At 41.4% G+C, this 21,724-nt stretch overlaps 1 protein-coding gene across 8 annotated transcripts in view; it reads right to left on the bottom strand.

Annotated features, from left to right (window-relative positions):
* zfhx3b (zinc finger homeobox 3b) overlaps positions 1-21,724 on the bottom strand; it is a 324,823-nt gene that overhangs the window by 175,574 nt on the left and 127,525 nt on the right. For all 8 annotated transcript variants that reach the window (XM_069524024.1, XM_069524002.1, XM_069524010.1 and 5 more), the window contains one exon: positions 14,263-14,297. The gene's annotated coding sequence lies outside the window, so the exon portion shown is untranslated. The remainder of the gene's footprint in view (positions 1-14,262; positions 14,298-21,724) is intronic.

Below are 21,724 nucleotides of genomic sequence, written 5' to 3'. Positions count from 1 at the left end.
GTGGCCATCCCCAGGGAGCACTGCATCTTTTATTAATCAGGGGCGCTGCGCCACAGCCCCGCTTATCTAATTTAGCAGCCCGCCTCAGATACAACTATGTTGGGCTTGGTGTGGAAAAGAGGGGACAGGGGTGTGGGGGTGCGGTAGGGTGTAGATAGGTTGGGGGTTGGGATTCGTATACTTCGGTTTTTCCATATTGTGGGTGATGCATGGGGGGGGCTGTGGGGGAGTAGGGGAGACAGAGAGGTAGCGACTTATCAGACACCTCGTCACCAAGTTTTAGGGCTGAATCACAATACAGCAAATTACCTTCTGCTGACAAGAAAAAATGAGCGCGGCCTCCATATGAAAAAAAATAGGATTGTCAGGAAGAGGTGACACATTGATTGCTTAGTATGCGCATCCAGAAGGCTGGGGTTCAGAGGGTCCTCCCTATATATATGTAGAAGAGGTGCAGCAGTGCACGGCACAGCCATGAGGGGCGAATGAGAAATTGAAATGCCATGTTAGATTGGAGTCTCTTCCTCAAGCCAATCTCTCCAGTCTCACCCATATTAGAGCGCCATATCATAGTGTAGCCTTGTGTGTTATAGTGAGCATCCATGAACCCTTTAGATAATTAAAGACCATGTGGTGCTCTCTAATATCACATCCACCATGTACAGCTAATGCATTGTAGTAATTTAAGCACAGAACGCAACGACCTATATAACCTGGTCTCCATAGGTGTTTTATACTTCTTTTCTGGCTGTCCCTCCTCCCCCTTCTCTCCCATCTGTGTCATGGCTCAGATGAATCAGTGTCACCAGTGTTGAGAGCACTTACTGTCAACCCTGGCGCCCTGGGCTACAGCACTGATGGACACAAACTATAAAATATCAGCCCCCTGGGGAGACATCGCTCAAGCACTGCCCCACAGCCCCGAGGGGGTGTGATCTGGTCAACGTGTATGTGTTTGTGTGAGTGTACCGAGAGAGCCAATAGGCCAATGTGTTTGTCTGCGTATCAGATGTGATCCCGTTAGCATGGCCTAGCGTGTGCAATCATGTGGACAGTTTCCACTCCATTTGCATGAGAAGGAGATGATAGAGAATCTCTAACGATGAATACTTTTTTCGTTTTTTATACATTTTCTTTTTATTAGAATGTTTTAGAGAGGGAATAGAAACTATCAGATATCTAACACTGAGCTTTCTTAACATTTACATTTCTGCACCACAGTCAAAACAACAACCCTCCCATGGTTCGAACAAGCCCCTCAAACAAATTCCATAACTCTGCTTACGAGCTCAGCACCCCTGACAACTGCATGGGAAAAACCACAAATGAATGAATCAATAAAATCAATGGCTCTGTCTGAGGACACGTCCCGTATCAGCTGATAAGTGGTATACCCCCCCCCCCAGGGCAGGCACAGAGAGTGTATGAGGAGTCTGAACAGCTCGAATTGGAAGTGAGAGAGGAGGAGAATCAGGAAATCAGGAGGAGAGACAGAAAAGAAGCTTTCCAGCCCTTGGCTGACCCCCAGCTCCCAGTGCCACCCCCCCGCCCTAAAAAAAAATCCTCCATAGGTCACTGGGCAGCTATTTTCTCCTTCTTTCAGTTCTGCAAGGTCAAGGTTGCTGCCTGTCAGTGTCAGTGTATGTTCGAGCATGTGAACAGCTGCTCTTAGGTAAAATAAAAGGAACACACCTTAGCTACACATTCTTATATTTCATTGGATGAAAGATTTAAAAGGAAAAAGATAAAACAGATACTCTTATCTCCTAACACGCCGTCACCATGTGTCTGAATATTGACTATTCATTTACACTGTCTCAGGTCTGTGGCTGCTTGATTCACCTAATAGAATTATATTAACAAGGCTCTTTTCAGATTCAAGGACAAAGGCATTAAGAGGAGAAGGAGGCCCGGTGTAGTTTATTGTTGGCCAATGTCAATGGGACACATGACAAGACTTATGTTGCATTGTACTGTTACGCATCCCATTGTTAGCAGTGGAGCTAAATGGCTTCTCGAGTGGCTTGGATGAACACATAATGCAAATAGATCAAATCAAAGGGAAATGACAGATTGCTGTTTGTCTTTGTTTTTTGTTTTTTTCTTGTCTTTTCTTTGTTTCTTGGCTCAGAACCATAATGGAAGAGTCATGAGACCTAACATAAGAACTGTATGATCAAAAAACAGTTATTCTTAGTGCCTGGCAGGTAAATGACAGAAGACAACAAAGTCTCCTCCGTTTGATCAAAAACATTCAAAGGTAGATGAAGGTATTTGACGACCAATCAATTATAACTGTCCCAGGTTTTGTTTATGTACTTCTGCTGGCTTGACGCTGGCCAATGTTCACTATACTGCATTTTAATGTACAAATATCCATGTAAAACAAACAGCAAGTGTCCCGCAAAGGATTTGATTTGGATAAAACAGCATCTTGTGTTGTATAACTACTGTCCCAGTAGTAGTGGAATACTCAACTGCTGTCAACTGATCTGGCTAAGATTCTGTGGGGTGAGGAAACTTACAGAAAAATGAAAGATAAAAAATTCAATACACATATCCCTAATGTAAGCAAGGACTGTCTCCATAAATTGGGGGCGCATGCAGACCCCCCAAAACAACCACTTAAGGTAAGCGTCAGTCTGCCAGGCCTGCAGCTGCACAATAAAACTCATCTATAATTTGTGATGAGTGTAATGCCATCTCCACTTCATGATTATGTGATATTCTTCACCTCTGCCTCAGCCGATGAGGCCAAGAGCTGGCAGTCCTAATGAGGTGCCTCAGAGTTCAGCGTTTAGGGGATGGAGAGGTGGGTGGAGGACGAGAGGCTGAGATGTGCGAGACTTATGCACACTGAAAATCACAATATTAAGAAATAAATTCAACGTTAAGCGTGTTTTTGGTGAATAACTACCCCACTAAATTCTTTGATTGCAAGCGGTGATTCTGAAAGTCAAAGATTTAAGAATCTTTTTGGAAAATGTAAGCCCACGCACCGTATTGCACAACTCATTCTAATGAGACACAGTTACAATAAACAGTGAGAGAGAGTCATTAAGTCCCTGCACAGTGATACAAAAAAAACACTTGTTAAGGGAGGCATGGCGTCCTGGGTTTGTCGAGGATTACGTCCACGAGGGAGATCTCATGAGAGAGGCCCTTAGACTCATTTTCAGCGCAGTGCATTGCTATGCTCCTATGCTCGGTCTAAATGTTATGAATAAGTAAAGAACAACATTTTTCCAGTCGTTTAATTTCTGAGTACTGCAATTAGTAAGTCTGTAGTTTGTGCTGCCTTTTTTCTGCCCTTATTATTGTTATTGAAATGTCACGCTCTTATTTAGCTCAAGGATGAATAATAAATAAGCTATAATTACTGTCTTGAATGAGCTGACAGCTTGGCTGGGTCAATAGTAAACGGAGCCCCCCACACCCCCCCGTCTTCTCTCTCTCTCTCTTTTCCCCTTCTTCTCCCTCTCTCTCTTTAATTGGATCTTGTAATTAGTTTCTCTGATGGATCTGGGAGGTCTCAGGCATCCTCTACAGCGTTCATTAGTGTTCTTGGAGGAGGGTGCAGCTTTTTAAAAGCTACGCCTTTGCTCCGTCCCTCAGATGTCATAATACTAGATATATAATTCTGCCAAACACAAGAAGAGCATCATTTTCACCCTGGGTCAGGTTTGCCCGTATAGCACCAAAACAAAGTAGCTCAGCTCAGTGGGCCTTCAGGGAGACGTTGAGACAGCTCCTTTGTAATACACATCTTTATCAGCGTTCATCTCTTTGGGAGAATTTTTCCTCAACTTTGCAGCAGCTCAGGGAATCAAGCGCTGTAGAAATACTGATGAATGGATGATGGTGGACAGAGGGAGATATTGGGAGATTCTTATTTCTTTTAAAGATATTAAATCAGACACAGCTTGACTTTACATGGCTGCAGGAGGTAGTGTGACCTGAAAATGGAAGTTAAATGTCTTTTTGCTTACTCTTACAGAGCTAACCAGTCTCTGCAAACTCTTTTTGAAAGACACACACAGATTTTGATAGCTATCCTTAATATCGACTTTCTATCCATTCTTTCTATCCTAACCCCTAACCCCACTTGAGGACAGCCTAACTTAGACCCTAACCTTAACCCTGGCCAACTCATACCCAACCTCAGTTCACATGATTGTCCAGCTTTGGTCCCCATGAGGTCTACTGGTCCTGACAAGGTCAGAGTTTATGCTGGAAAAGGTACTAAAGAGGTAACAAAAACAACATACTCATACACTTTTCTTAGGGTAATTTTTGGGGGATATTACATTTACTTGAATTGGTTTCCCCGACACTTACCATCATCACTATCATAACCATAACCATTCCAACCCCTAAACTTAAGTACACACACACACACACTCACACACTCACACACACAAATGTTCAAACCCATAATATACAACCCCCCTAGCACCCCAACACCATTTCCCACTTTTCCTCCCCACCCCTCTGCTGGCCAGGCTACACTACACATCTCTCCCTAATCAGCAGCCTCGTCTCGCTCAGACTGGTTGCCATAGTAATATGCCGGCTGGTCGACATGGCAACCACTCTGAGGTCCACTATTAAATGAAGAAGAGGAGAGGGAGGGATGTGGAGAATCGAGTCGGGATGAGAGAGAGACAGAGAGGGGAAGAACATGAGAGACAGCAAGAGAGAGAGAGCGATTGTCCAAGATGGGTGGGGAGGGGGGGTATCATGGGTTGGGTGGTGGCGGGAGGGAGAAAATGAAAAAAGGGGGAAAAGCATAGAAAAATTAGGGAGAGAGAAGAGGAGGGACAGCTGGAGGAGAGATAAAGAGCATCAGTGGTGCTGCTCCAGTTGTACCTACTGCGTTGTACCGTATTAAAAGCTTCTGATACATGTCACAACAATGCCATTAACCTAATGCATGACGTCAATTACTTAATGCCTCACGTTTATACATTTATACACATGAAAAATGCATGTGCGTCCCCGTCCCAGTCGAGATAAAGGATCATAAACTAATATCACGTTTTAAAAGCTACCTGCAATATTATTGTCAATCGACCTCAAACATACCTAAAAAATGATTTAAAGAAATTAATATTTATAAAGTGTAACCGTTTTGTGGACAGCACTCACGTAATGATGATCAATGAAGGCATATGAGGAAGTTATGTTAGAGTAAGAGAAAAGGGTCATGTTTCTTCTATTGGATTTAACTTCCAATTGAACAAAACTACAGAGGAGCTGCAGCGTTGTGTTAAACCAACACCAAAACATTCACCTTCAAAATCAAGTAATTTTTTTGGGCAGCATCACTCGTGCTTTACAAAGATTTGGCACATCCCTCACAGTCCACTTGATATGTCAGACTGGATGGTCTATGTAGAATGAATGTTTTAATATTTCTAAACTACAGCACAGGCCTGCAGTGTCTTCCATTGAGCCGTCAGTATAGTGCTTTCTTTCCAGACTGAGGTGAAAATTCACCAAGGCTCACATATCTCCCTCTGTCTCTGGTGCGATCTACCTCCATCACTCTTTCCTCACTGCTCCTATCTTGCCAACTCTTCCCATCTTTCTCCTCTCATTTTTTATTTGCACCTCACCCATATCTCGGTGTCTCCTGCTCCCACTGTGCCTTTTTCTCCCCCTTTTATCACAGTCCGTCTTCCTTCTCTCTGACTGCATCTCTCTTTTCTTGCTTTCCCTGAATGTCTGATTCTTTAACGAATGAAATGCCATTCCATCAAGATGCCACCACAGCAGTGACACAAAATAGCATTTGTTGCCTTGTGTGCGAAAATTCCTTTATGAATTGGAGCCCTCTCTTTTTTTTTTCCCCGGGAGCGTCTTATGAAAGATAGCTAATTGCATGTCCACATTGTGCCGTCAGTCCCTGCTTCCCTCGTGCACCATTCAGAGGCAATTAAAGTGAGCTTAAACAGAGTAAGAAGTGCGTCATCCTCTTAATGCAATTAAGGAAGTGTGCACACAAACATACAGTAATACTCTGCAACACAAAAACAGGAACACAGAAAAAGAACAGGGAAAAAAAGGCAAGCGGAAAAGGTTAATTTATTAGGCACAGTAAGCCGATTTACTGTTAAAAACTGCTAAATGTAGTAGATTTCTGTGTGTATGGCACCAAAATCAACATATCTAAGCTTAAATAACAGCCCTGCTCTATGATATTAGCTAATTTAGTTTTATATTTATATAATATATGATATATACATAGTTTTATATATGTTTTATATGTCTGTCTGCTTATATCTGACTTTCTTAACAACATGCTGAGTCCAGTCTGAAACAACATTGGGATCACAGCAAACTCAAATTATAAACCTAAAATTCAAATAATGTCTGCTCTCCTGTGGAGCTGTGCTTCTCAAGCCCCTGAACAGCAGCGTATGGCAGGAAGAATAAAGGTATGTAGTTTGGGAGCAGAATCACATTTACTAAACAAGCCTGCAATCTATTTAGTTGCGAGTGGCAAGGGCTAATTTTATATAATAAACAGTCCACACACCTTTAAGAATAAAAGCAAAAAGACTGCCACATGAGGTGAAATGGAAGGCCTCTCGTCACAGAGGTTTTTTTCCACTATAACAGTCATGCTCCAACACTTAAGCCAAAGCCTCTGACATACAGTGTGTGATTACAAGCTCTGTATGATCGGCCAAAATCAAGCAAGGCTTTATTACCACTGTAGCACTGCACACTTAAACCAATATGAGAAATGGATATTTGCTGGATGTGAGGTGATTTTGCATCATGTGCAGATTCCTTGTTGTTTGCCTAACTTAATAGAAAAATGTAATTTGTTTAAAGGCAGCAAAGTGATTTTATGGTGCCTATCTGAACATTCTGGAGAACAGCTTGGGAAATCAAATTTTTTCTGTGGTAGCCTCATCGCTTGTGGGACAACAGGCCAGAACAGAAAAGCAGCAGGCCAGTTTCTGGAGGAGGTTAAACCAGCCAATACAAACATTTTAAATATGAATATACTGAAAATGACGACAGTGGTATTAGGCATGAATGCATAAACAAATTCATGGAAATAAATGTACTTATACACGCCAAAGGCACTAGTATGAACACATGCTGCCTGTTACATGTAAACATTATTATTTTTGATCAGCTCATTAGTCTTTTAGTGACCAACTGATTTTCTGTATATAAGTTTATTGACTTAGTAAGGAAGCAAAATGAGATGTCTAGCAACATATATAATATGACTAATCTGCCTATTAGACAGAGTAAACACTAAATAACACTGCAGACATTCACACTTATATTCTAAAACTATTTTGCTTACGTCAACCTTTATTATTTTTTCTTCTGCCACTCATTCATTTTTAACACACCTGCACACAAGCAGATACACATTGCAACACAATTTCATATCAACGTGGTGAAAGTTTCAAGGGTCTTTAAAGGCGGGACACTTTCCTTACAGGCTGACAGTGTCATGTAGAATTACTGAACCAGACTGACTGACAATGGCCTTAAGTGGAAAAATATCAAAATACTGTTACAAACATTTCATAAAAGTGAAGACAATTATTCTGATTCACCTTAGAGAACAATGTGTGAGAAAAAAACTTCTGCGACCGTGTCCTGTCTCCCGATTCACAGAAATCTCTTTCAGTCCCAGATTAAAACATCAGAAGGAAACAGGAACACAAAATGAGCAGCACTGTCCTCCGTCATTGAAAAGATATGCCCTCCCATCTCCATGCATTGTGGAGACAAGGCATTGTCTGTTCGGGCAGACCACAGATATTTGTTTTTTAATGTCAGAGAGCACGGCTCGGCTGTGGCCTCTATGCCCTGGGGGGTTCACTGAGGCAGAGGAGGGGTTGTACGCTGTCCTTATACCGGTGTAGTGCACGGACAGACCCAGACTGACCCTAATGGTGCTTTCGGCTCTTCAATTAGTGTCCAGTAGTGCGTCGTAAAGCACGCGACTGAAAATTGTCCAATTGATTAGATAGATGTGACCCCCCCACCTTCACTGGCCTCTTTTCTTCAAATGTTTCATTTGATGTATTTATTTGTATATATCTCCATGATGTATTTTCAGGAAATAGTTAATTATTGCTGGTTTGTAGATTGATCTGAAGAGGAGGGCTGGCATATGGAAATCAACTTCCCATTTTCTTCATTTGAGATAGACAGTGAAGAGGAAGGAAAGAAACAGGGATGCCTTCATCTCAGACAGTATATACTGTATATGTAGATATGATATGTAGATGCAAACCTTATTTTGGTATTTATAGCAGCCAATTTGAATAAACCAGACTGTAATTACCCAAAGACAGATGAAGATGGAATCATTCAACTACAATTCTATTTCACACTGAACTTTCCTTGTGGCTACACTCTTGACCTTTTGTAGTCGTGGACAAGCTGAGGCTCTACGCTCCGGGGCACCCTGAGCAGGGCCGAATCTGAATTCACCTCAGTGCATGCAACTGTTAGCACAGAGGTAGCCAACACAGCTGGATGTGCTAAATTATTCTATAATATACTCATATAATCTCCTGCTAGCTAAGAAAAAAGGTCTAAAAGATTGTTTGGGGTCTAGATGTAATTGCTGCCTGTTGCAAAGGCAAAGTCTGCCGACGTTTAAAGGGTTTGTGATAGAAATATATCTATTAATGCTTCACAGCGTTATTGAAGAATATTAACTGGTTTGTGAGTTAGTTTTTTATATGCCTTATTCAAAAGCTATTATAAAGTAGAAAATTATAAACTGTTTTAGAGAGAAGTGACATTTACGAATGTATTACATATCAAAATTTAAGTGTATATTGAAGTGTATATTCTGAGTAACAAAGCACCATCTAAAACCTTGTTCATTACACTTTGCTTTGTAAATAGTCCAAATAACGTAATGAAACACTGCAACAAATAAAAACAATTCTAATAAAAAAAATAGATACAGAATTAACAAAGTGGGTTTGTTATTTTATAACTTTAAATATAATCGTTATATTTTCTTATTTAGCACAGTTTATCTGGTAACATACAAGAATAATATCCAAGCCCAACCAGGTAAAGTGTGAATTTCTTCTTTTAGTTGCATTGGATTTTTTTTTAGCTGGTCTCCAAATTTCTGCCACGACACTCCGAACAACAAATGAACAGTAACAGAGACATGCAAACTATTCATAGCTGCCTCACAATGGACTACTTGACTGTAATGGGGGCTTTGCCACCTCTGTTATTCAGCCAACACAGTCACCATCACAACCAAATGTAAAGTCCAACTGCCCTCCAAATCCCTCCCAATTATAAAAGGTCCTTGAGTTGCTGTTTTGCCCCCTCTCCAGCTCCTGTCTGATTACTGAGTGTGGGGCGAGCTGTGCAGGCAATCAGCCGCAAAGTGCAGAGGACCAGGAGGACCGGGGGAAAAAAATCAAATCCAAAACACTGCAAAAAATAAACTACAGGGGGACTTCTGGACTGCAATTACAGGCCATCCAGCCAGGCCTCTGCTCCAGCACTCAAGAGCCGCCGTGATTTCCGACAGAAAAGGTTATTAGTTTTTATTGGAGGAAATAGATGCTGGGTGGCTTTAAATGGCACAGTAATGTAGGGAGGCTGTAGGGAGACCTCCTGACCCGGGTCTCCCAAGGGTCCCATTGCACCGGCAGAGGGACACACAGAAGCCATCACACGCCCTCTCTCCTTCCCCCCCAACCCTCGTGCCCTACAGCTCCTGCATGAACTCTGAGACAGTGACCTGGTCCTTGGCCTTGAACTCAACCTGGACTCCCACTTCTTGCTTATTTCTCTTGAACTATAAGAGTCATTACTGGTGCGGTTTCTATAACCTCACATTCGGCCTTCACAGAAGAAAACAGCTGGAAAATGTGCCAGGATTTTTTTTGCATGGAAATTATTTACAATTTGTAGAATTATAAATATTCTTAAATTGTGATGTTTTAGAGATAGGATCATCAATATCGACAAAACACTACAATAAAAATTATGTTTTGAAACAACTTCTATGAGAGAAAAAAATGTTTTTTGTAAAAACCCTGGTGTTGACATGGTTTTATTCCACAAAATCCCCTCACATAAATTCTATCAGTATATTTTCATGCTGTATTTGTGCATGTGAACACACATACAGGCGTGTGCCTATATGGCTCCAATACAGCAGCAGCACATGAGAAAACATCATCAGCGAGCGTGGCAGCTGCGTGTTTGCTCAGCTCGGTGTAATGACTGCCTGCAGATTTCCTGTCACAAGCACGTGAGTCTCTGGCTCCAGAAGGAGAGGAGAAGTATGCAACCATATTTGCCTTTGTGCTGGGCTGCCAGTGTGTGTACTCTGCCGTGTGTGACGTTATTTCAGAATGTGTAAGCTATGATCTGCCTGCACCAGATGAAGTGCTCTCCACAGGCGTCGGCGTGTCAGTGTCCAGCGATAGGCAGCAATCAGACACATGCGCTTTTATCAGCCAGTGGAAATATACGGAAATGTATTTAATGATTTTTACTATTGCGTGTGATGCAACATCTCCGTCAGATAGGTGTGTGGAATGCAATTACTTTGATTATAAATGTGTGTGTCAAAATATGTTGCTGTATGTCAAAATAGATAATATGTTGTGAGCGTGTGTGTGTGTGTTTGTCTTCATTGTGCTTGCTGCCCATACTCTCCTCTCCTAATCTGTATTCAGGGCAGGTAGGCTCCAGCACGGACCCACAGCTCAGTAACTAATGGAGGGGCTGATGGGAGCCTGATGACGACCACAGGGCCATTTGAGCGTGCGCACACACACACACACACACACACACACACACACACACACACACACACACACACACACACACACACACACACACACACACACACACAATGCACATATACAAACAAACATTATGTTCATTTCCAACCACATCTGCACCCATCATGCAGGCAGGAGCCAGGTAAGTTGATTACACTGACCATTTAATATTGGTAATTTTTTTTCTTTAGTGTGCAAGGGATGCAATTTGATAAATTTCATCATCTTTCTGAGTAAGTGAGTAACAATTACAGTGCAAGGCATCATCCTCCTCTGCCTCTGTTGATTTTTGCTGCTGCTGCTTAGATTCCTGCCTTTAATTGCCTTGACTGCAAACTTTTCCAGCGAACCACTGCCCCTCTAAGTTGATTGCCAGGAAGTGCAGGGAATTAGAAAATTAATGTCACACCAGGGTCAGTGCATTAGAGTGGCACACACATAAACCTGGACAATGAGTTTGCTCCTCTGACAATAATGCAATACCTGTGACGCAGGTGCTGGAATACCATTAGTTTGACACCGTTTTCTGCACTATAAATTCACTGCAATTATTATATGGATAGCTTAAAGTGGTCACTTGTGTTTTACACAGATATCTGTCTAGAAGCTTACCCCCAAATTAATAAATAAAGAGTTGTACGTGAGGTCGTTCAAGTCAAACATGTAAAAACAAAGGATTGTCTTAACAACTACTATAATTTTACAGGTCTGTTTCATGTATCAGGAAGTCTGTTTCTATCTACTTCCCTCCTGCTCTCTCATGGTCGCCTCCCTTTTCCTTTCCTTCCTTCCCTTTCCTTTCCTCCACTTCCTCCCCTCCTCCTCCTCCTGTCTTGAGCCTGGGCCAAAGAGCTGACAGCCAGTGACCTAGGAGCCTCCGCGTCTCCCAGGGAGAAAGGTAATGGGCCCAACCCCGGAACGCACTCTCACTCTCGGCACACATGGGGCTGCCGGCTGCTTTGATCCAGTAGCCCCTGCTCTGGTCTCCTGACGCCGGGTGAGGAAATTCATAGGAACAACTGGAAGAGGCCTGTGTTTATTCAGCTCCTTTAATGAGGAGGGAGACGGATTATCGGGGGCCTAGATCTCCCCGAAAAAACACAGGGAAAGAAAACTGCTGCTCCTTCCAGATGTTGATCGGTCACTCCAAAAGAATCCAAATGAGAGAGAGAGAGAGAGAGAGAGAGGTGGTTTCAGTATTCAAGAGGCAGAACTAGTGGTCGGCAGGAGAATTTCCCAGTGTTTTCTCTGTTCTTCTGTCTGGCCAGATGTGGGAGCTGGCCGGCCCTCTTTGGGAGAGCCCAGAGGAGAGCAGCCGCCCAGACGCAGTGGGGAGAGCTGGGGGCTCTGACAGGGAGCTTGCAGACATGTGTTATTTTTTTGAGGGGGGGTTGGGTGGTGTAGGTTACGAAGGCTTTCATGAACAAGCTTTACTTTAAGCAATTTGTGCTGTCTTACAGAGAAAAAGAAGTTATTTCCTGAGCCTGTCACACACCCTCTAATGTGTTATTTTTTCTCTTTTTGTTTTACACATAGCTTCATTGTAATCCTAATTAACGTGGCATATATAGCAAGTAGCCAGTCGGACCACATGTACGAAGCCTGTCTGTTACAGCTGAACAGAGGCCTGATCCAAACAGTGGGTATTGCAACCACTACAGGTGGTGGAGAGACAAAGGGAGCTCCAGGGATGATAACGCCACTCTACCTGCAGACACAAAGCAGACTCCGGTGCGTGCGTGTGCGTGTTAGGCTCTTGACCCTTTAGCCAGACGGCTGACCAGATCAATACGTCTCTCTATTGTCAAACCATTTAGGAGAGGATTACGGGTCAGCCACTGGTCACAGATGCTCACACGCAGAGGGCAAAGGTCAGTCTGTGCCGCACATTTACATGTGATTTCCACACATTGAATCTTGTTAAGAACATCACCAGTTTGTACAAAAAGCTCTGTTGTGCATTGTGGTCCAGCCCACGTCTATTCCAGCCCTCGTTTTTCATCTTTATGTTTCACTCTAAAATCATTCACTGTTCCAACATACACAATAACACCAAACCCCCACCCCCCATAGGTTCAAGGTCAGGGTAGTGACAGGATGAAGGGGAGGTGTATATTCCATGTGTTTATGTGCAAGATGGCTCGAGATGAGACAAGATCTCTGAGGAACAGTAAGAAAACATGAAGGTGCCGACAGATTAACAATCGAGATTCACGTTGAACCACTGCACTGTGCCTCTGTGTGAAATCAAGCCAATGAACATGATTAAATTTAAGTGGACTTCACAGCTGCAAAGCTGAACTTGAGTGCAATTGAATTAAACATAATAAAACGTTATTTCACTGTTGTTGATTAGTATGTCTGCTAAATATAAACAGTGAGAAGAGCTTGAATTGTTTGCTTAGTTAATTATCAGCTTAAAACCATCAACATACAGTTACTGCTCTGACGCAAGGAATCTAAAATGCAGAATATGTAAATGAGAAGTTTTCCTTGAGACATAATAAATTAATCAATCTCCTGCTGCTTGATTGATTAGATTTTTTTTAAATCTTTAAATCTTGTATATGGTATTTGAACATCCTCTGAAAACACTTATTGTAAACATTTAACATAAAAATATTTGTGTTAGGGTTGCAAATGTTATAAAAACAATACTTTGTTTAGTTTGTTATTTTCTAAGTTTACATCTTTTAATTCAAAGTAGTAAATAAAAATTGATTGACAATTTGGAAATTTATTGGTGAGAACCGTGCACTTGTTTAATGTCATGTTTCTGCTTTGTTAAAAGGAAAATATAGATAATATAATATAATATTTATAATGTTTTTTTACCTGAACCCCATTGGGACAAATTATGTGATTTTATTATTTGTTTGTTTATCATACGTGGAGCTTTTCAAACATGTTAATCTTTATTAATTTGATTAATTTGAAATTTGATTTAACATATCGATAAAATATTGATATGTTAACAATAGTTGAAGACATAAAAATAAATAAATCACTCCTATTTTTACCTCCGTTAATCATCATAATTTATCAATTTTACCCAGTATCATAGAAGCACTTAAGTCAAACTGATGATGGACACGATGTGTTTAAGGCTGTAATTTGTTCAGAGTACAGACGGGGTTTATTCCAAGAATGTTACAAAAAGAATCTAGACAATCTTTTTTCTTGTGACAATAATAGAGTGTGGTTGAGGAAGAATGGGGTTTGTGAGTGTAATTGATCTATCAGTAGAGACTTTCTGCACACCCTCTTATCATTTAAAAATCTAAACCCTTTAGCTGATACCTCTCTTCTCCAGTTGAGTTCACGAGTATGCTCAGAGATTAAATCTGTAAAAATACGAACTTTCCTCAAAGAAAGTCTTTCTTCCAACATCTCATACATGTGGTGAAGCAACAATGAGAAAAAAAAGTTTCAAGGAAACACTTACCAACTATGAAGAAGAGGACAGCTTCCTTCACAGTTCTGCAGAAAAACAAAACACAAGAAGAAATGCATTATTGTCAGCATGTGTCAAAAAGAATGTGAAAACTAAAGTGAACCACAGGTCTCACTGTTAGTTTATTACAATCACTATTCATAACCTTTTGCCAACATCCTTCTTACTGACCAATAATATCTGCCCCGAGGCTGCACTCAGATTGCGACAACCTCTTATGTATGAATGGATAAAACCTGAATAAACTGGTAAACCACAGACGGTCATTATCATTATTCTGTATTGTTATTTTTCACTCATTTCTGTCTCCAGGCCTCGTGCTGTTTGATATGAAGTTATATTAAGACCTGAGGGTAAGAGAAGGACACTGCACAGACACACTTTGCATGAAACAAATACAAGCCAACATAATATTTTGCTTTCTTGAAAAAAAAAGAAAAAAAGATTTATGTATGTAAATCAAAAACTTCTCCTCTCTTATACATTCATGGCATTCTAGTCTCTATCATGAAAGAAAACGGCACATTGCTCTGCAGTCATCCCAGATCTGAAGCCTCCTTCTCTCACTATTAAAGTCACTGTTTCTCTGACAACTCGGAGCAAGTAAAATCCTGTGTGACCCGCCTCACCGGGCTAATGTGGTGTAGTGTATCCTGCCCACTGTTCGACACTACAAAACACGGCCCTGCTCAAATACAAACTGTTTCAAACGCAGCATTTGTAATATGTGTTGATGTGCTTCTCTTATTCTGTTTAAGTGTGAGGATGATTCACAATACACAACACACACCATCCCACTAATGATCACCACGCAAAACCCAACGTGTTGTCGCTGTGGCCATGAAATTCAAACTTTAAGGCAAAAAGACACTTTATTTCCACAAGGGAGGGAAAATATCAACCTTGGAATCAAAACATTGAAAATAATTTTCCTCTCCGGTTTAATTTATTATGAAATAATTACTGACACCTCTGCAGATTCCTTAGTGAACAACACAGATGTTTCATTTTGGTGCATAAGCTACAGCTTGGGATGCGTAATTGCTCGCCTCACACCGGCAGAAGAAAAGGTGTGTCTCAAGATACTATGAATAAAAGACAAACAGACAAAGGTATTAAATAGAATATAAACACAGACACATGACACAGTTACAATAACAGGCACATTAAATAATCTGCAGTTTTCCTGACATTCAAACTTCGGTTTTAATCGTATTAATATTATCAATACGGGGCTGAACCCAACACTTCCTTGTTTCTCTGTACAGTGTAGTGTAATAATACGATAGCCTCAATCAGCCTTTAACCCCTGCCCTCAGACAAGGTAAATGCATCCATTGCACTGACTCCAGGTCAGTAAGTAAGCTTGTATTTTTGGATGGCTGCTGCCGATTGTCTATGCACTTTAATAAGCGGGCCGCAGGTCTGGCAGATTTATAGGCCCGTGGTGGGGTGTAGGGACCGGACTCCCTTGGCCTCCAGCTTCCCCCTGCGCCATTACGCCAGAGTGAGATATAGTGGGATATTGATCCCAATGCCACTTCATTTTGCAATAACTATTACACAATATTCTCCGGGGCTGCGCGTGGCTCCTGATTTATGCTGCCTTGCTATTTACATTAGCAGTAAGTGTTTTTCTATACCAACTGAGGACAGTCTTACAGCCACACAAATGGACATGTGAACATTCACATTCCATACCTGTCTTTTTGCTGCCTCTGATGTCTTTTCACAGTAGCAGGGGTCCTTAACACAGCGCAGCCTGCTATGTGTGGGTAATGGAAAATGCAGACATAAACATATTGAGGAATACATCCCAGGTGTTATTGCAGCTTTGCAAGTGACCTTGAGGCAATGTTATTCTCTGTATTATATCTTATTAAAGATTTCTGCTTGATCACATCCACTCTTTAGGATGTGATTATATTCAGGGAGAGGATTTTGAGATATTTCATATTGTTTCATTCTCACTTGTTGGTTAAAGCCGTGTATATTCAAGCTATAGAAAGAAATAGAAAATAAAGACGACCGCGGTATCGGTGTTGAGAAACAAAATCATAAATTTAATATTGTGGCATATTTGCATTTAAAACATATGGATTTACAGTAGAGTCCGTATCGTGATGTATAAGCTAAACAGCTCAAATTCAGACTTTGGGTCACACTGTGTTAATGTGTGAAAATTAGTTTGCCAGAAACATATTTGATAGAACGTAGCCAATTCTCAAATTATATCACGTGAAAGAATTTGTTGTCATGATCAGGTTATTAAGGCTAAACAGCCAGTGCCTCCTGAGCATGCACCGTCATCAGCTGCATACTTCAGTGCTGGGTCTTTGCCAAAGTGGCTTCCCTTGCAGTGCCAGCCTGGTGCTGAGTGTTTGTTTACACACAGAGCGAGGGCTTTGTCAGTGGCAGAGCAGGAGACATGAATGGGGAGGAAGGGTGGGAGACAGACCCTCCATAGTGCTGACATTCCCACGGGCCGCCCCCCCCACAGGTGGCACTGCGCCCCAGATGCTTTCACTGGCTCATTGTGCCACGACAGAAAACAAAAGAGCTAATGATCCTTAATTGCTCTGGAGCCGTTTAAAATCAGATGAGAGTCGCCTAAGCTGCGGTATGTAAATCAAGTCCCCCTCCCCGCCCCTCTTCCCCGACTACCCCCTAAGCTCTCTCCCCTGGCACAATCAAGTCTTTTTCTCATAAGGGGGCGGGCAGCTTAGCAGGCCCGCTGCCAAGTGAATGGAGCGGGCAAGCATGTTAATGTGGAGACACTTGTTGCTACAATGCCTGCCTGTTACACCAGCACATGGTAGAAATGGGGCGGCTGAGCGGCGTGTGTGAGGAGCAGATGGGCATACTATGGCCTCCACGTGCTTCCATATTAAACATGGCAGGAGAAAAGACGCGTGCTCCGTTGTCAGCTCTTGAAGCTGGCAGACACTGCGTGCATGTCCCATTCATTAATAGGCCCATTCATATGCAACACAAAGTTTGATTGAACACAAATGCCCCATTAGGGATGAAGAGATTGGTTGGTGAATGGGAGTCAGTGTGTGCGTGCGTGTTCCAGCACAGTTGCTTGTGCTTGTTTGCATGCATGTGTGCATATCTTTGAGAGTGACAGGGTTTGCTTTGTGTAATATTAAAGGTTATACAGGATGCAAGTATTTGGGATATTTAATCACGACTGTACTAATGAAAATAAAGAGCTATTTTGACCGACACTAGAAACAATGAAATGCTTTAAAAAAAAATTAAAAAAAAAAATCATCTTCGTTTTTAATTTTTGATATAAAAACCCATTTACGTTTTGCTGGTCTTGAATAAAACAGAAAATAGCAACTGCGGATCCATTATGGAAGTCGTCTCCAGGAATGAGCCTGAGATCGAGCAGGTGTCTCAAGCCCGTGACCCACTGAGAGGTGAGCGATGTCCTCCTGCGCCCCGATGTGTCCCGCTGCTCCCGCCACACCCATTAACATCAAGTCGTAATGCATTTCCCATACCTGCATGCTTTACTGATATATGGAGTCTCTGGTGATTTAAAGACAGCAACAAACCTGTCCCATTTTCAGAGTGGCATTATTGATAGACTGTCACTTTAGATTGTGGGTAACTGCTAATGGTTATTTTATGGCGCACGTGTCAAATCTGATGAGTACATTTTTTCCATCCACTCTCTTATCTTCCTATTTGTTTTATTTGACTCTGATGATTGCCTCAAGATTATTGCCATTTTTTTCTTTGAATAACATGTTATTTATTGTGCAACTTTACCTTGAGAATACCGAATCCTGTTGCCGTATGTGCAGGAAGTGGAATTAAAAGTTAAAATATATCAGTTAAATCAGAAGTGTGTTTTTTTGTGTTCCTGTCCATCCTGCCATTTAGAAACGCTATAGCTCCCCAAACAGACCACCGCCTCCTCATCACCCCTCCACTCTTTATCCACTCCACTGTTTTCTCCCTGTGAACCTGTATCCCCTCTTGTCATGGATTAGCCTCCATACTTGCATGAACAAAGAGCCAGTCAGCATGTGTTTATGTGCATGTGCTGCGTGAAGAGGGGACATATCTCCACTTATATCCAGATCTTAGAGGACCCCCAATTTGTTAGGCATTCATCAGAACACCTGCTCAGAGAGCACCCTATGTCAGTGGCTGACTTTGTCTCCCAATGGTTTCCTGGTTGCCAGGCTTTTTGTTTCACCACTTGAGTCATCAGTGTCATTTGAAATCAATTTACCTTTTGTGCCCCAGACTGATTTGTGTATGCAAATGCTGCATGGGGAGAAAAGGAATAAGCAACATAAGGAGGAAAAAAAGACAATGTACGAGGCAAAGCAGGTCTAAGAACTTACTCTGGTATTAAAGAGCAATAAGCCATCAAGTGTTTTACAACAGGAGATGTAAACAGATGGCTAAAATAAAGAGAATTTGGCTGTACAATATAGAAACAGCAGTGGCTTGTGTCTTTCTGAAGGACAAGACATGCAAGGGAACCAATGTTTGAGGGAAAAGAAGAGTAAAAACGCATATGACAGGACGAGGAAGATTAGGTCAGAGAGAGGCCAGGAAAGAAAGGGAGCAGAAGAAAGAGGTAGCAGAGGAAACAAATGAATAAATTCATGGGGCACAAAATGAAAAGAAAGATGGAGGGGAGTGGAGTAAAGGAAGGGGGTTGGAGTCATCAGAGGAAGATTTTTATTGTCCGGACACAGGAGATGCACACAAAAGCACTGTGAAGATTCAATTAAGTATCATATGCAGTGACCTTATTGCCATGGTTACGGAGCAGTGGAAATATTAATCAAGCCTGCACTTGCAACAGGGAGAAAGATGGTGGAAAGAGAGAAGGAAGGCAGCTATAAGGGAGACAGAGGGTGGTAGGAGAAGGGTTAGGGGATAATGGCACAGTCTACATATAGCATGTCTGCGGTTGTGTGCGTATGTTTGAATTGATGTGAGTTTTTAATGAGTGCAGTTGCAAAGGTCCATGACTGTCCCCACCATGCCATTTTTGACAATGGATTTTCAGCTCCTTTGTCAGAAATATATTTTTAAATGAAAAGGAAAATGCTACCGTGCTACCATTAAAACTCGTCTGGCTCACATTTGCACAAAGAGGAGTCACAGATGTGGAATGAGCTCAATTCAGAACTCATTTCATACGGGGTTGAACTCACTTTTCAGCTCACAAAGATTTGTTTTAGCTCCCTCTCTGCGTTTCTGTTTGAATTCCATGTGCCCAAATGTCTACTGATGCTGTCTTAGCAAGGGGGGGAAAAAAAAAATCTTGAATCCATCACACGAGTGAATTCATTAATAAAAAAAAAACTTGCAAATGTTGCGAGATGAAAATGAAATGTTTTCATCCATCAATGTGGTTTTTTTTCTGTGTAAGGGAGCACTTACGCATGGTTCTAAATAAATCCTCTAAAATGTGCTCGCATATTGTTACAGACTCAGACGGAAAAATTATGACGATCATTTTCAATCATATTCCATTATGATGTTCCTCTCAGTCACATATCCCTGCACACTGCAGAAGGGGAAAGTTGAAGATTGTTCTGTTTGATGAAGCGGTAGAGTGTTTGCTCGCTGTCTGCAGGGACTGTCTTGAAAACAATCTATCTGAAACTCCCCTGCTGAGCAAAATGTTAAATAAACAAAGGCGGGGATAAACAAAATCCCTCCATTTCAATGTCACTGAGAAGAAAGCTAACATTTTAATGCTGCAATTGTAAAAAGGAGGTTACAGCCATAACGCAATCACTGTTAATTTTCTTTTTCTTAAAATAGTTCATTATAAACATGCTGGCTGTACAGATATGATTGTTGGACTTGCTTCAGCAATGAGGTAGTAACCACCTATTGCTTCCATAATTTGTTGTATACATTTTAAGAATACTGTACATCATAAAGTTAAGTTCACACATTACAAGTCAAGTCAAGTACAAAAAGTGTAAAAAATTTAAGAAAAGGTGGAAAATCCCTATCAGCAATTTTGTCTAAATATTGTTGAAGTCACATTATACTAAGTCACCTTGAGCAAATATGAATTGTGGAGCACCCCAGGGTTCTGTCCTGGGCCCATTGATTTCTCCAATTTAATATTTCCACTAGGGCACAGCATCTACATTCACTCACACAATGCATTCACTCACACAATACTCTGCTTTATCACTCTACTTATCCTACATGATGCAATTAGACAGTCAATGTCAGGTTTACTTAAAACTGGGTGACACACAACGTCTCAAAACTAACCTAGGATAAATATTGTATGTTCTAGCCCGTATATTTAATTTTTAAAAAGTGAGAATAGCTGAATGTTGAAAAAAAAACACTCTACAGCTTCTTGTTGTGGCATGCCATCAAAACTATTTAATTGAATTAGGACACAGTCATTGACGTTGGCTTGATTTCAGTATCATATTTAAAGTATCTACATCAGAAAGTTCTTAGCCTGTAATTAACACAGTAAGTTTCAGCCACATTCACACAACAGAGAAGCTATTACTTCCACCCTGGTGGCTTCAACATCCAGATCCTAAGAACAACCAATTTCTCTATAATGTCTCCTTTCCTGTCTGAGGAAATGGAAAAAAGCCACCTGAGCGTCAGCTTTCAAGTCTTCATTAAAAATTTGTGTCAGGTTTACTTTTATCTGACCGGACAATTGCATGTTTTACAATTTCTTCACGTCAATTGAAGTATTCAATATTTGATTTCTCATGGCATTTATAATCTTATGAGTCAAAAATCATACTTGACTTATTTATGACTGTATATTCATCTGAATGGTTGAAAGGTACAAGAGGCAGTAAGACCAGTGTAAGTTTATACTTTTCTCCATGAAATACTATTCTGCACATAAAATATGAAACCTATTCAGAAAAATAAGTTCCATTTAAGCATGAACACATATATTGAATATTGGACTGCAATATAGAACTTTGATGAAAGAAGTTTTTATTTTAAAAAGTTGGCACAAGTTAGTTCTTTAGGTAATTTCCAGAGTGACAGGCAGTGGTCATGCAGGAAATCAGCCAATAACGTCATAACTGAGTGATTTGAGTTTAACATTGGTTCCATACCCTGCCTACTCTAATCCGGAGTCCCAGTGTCTGAAATTCCCCTGCCCATCCTTGTGGCTGAGCCTGAAAGGACCAATGGGTGAGACACAGGCTGAGGTGTAACAGGAGACGGCCCGAGCAGAGTGGCTGTTAAAGGTCCTGATGTGACCATGACCACTTCCAGAAACAATTTAATTCCTCGGCTTCAGCCATCTCCAGCTGATCTACTCCTCCAAGGTCATTAACTGTGCCACAGAAGGTCAGATGATTAATGAGTGACAGACCCTCTGGTGCAATAACGTGTGTGAACGTCACCCATTAATTAGACAGGGGGGCCAGAGAGAATGAATGGCCAGGGACAGCTTGGC

Source organism: Paralichthys olivaceus, chromosome 1 (genome assembly GCF_024713975.1).
Source record: "Paralichthys olivaceus isolate ysfri-2021 chromosome 1, ASM2471397v2, whole genome shotgun sequence".
Taxonomy (NCBI): Eukaryota; Metazoa; Chordata; class Actinopteri; order Pleuronectiformes; family Paralichthyidae; genus Paralichthys; species Paralichthys olivaceus.
Note: the sequence above shows the minus strand (reverse complement) of the source record. Positions and strands in the feature narration are given on the sequence as shown.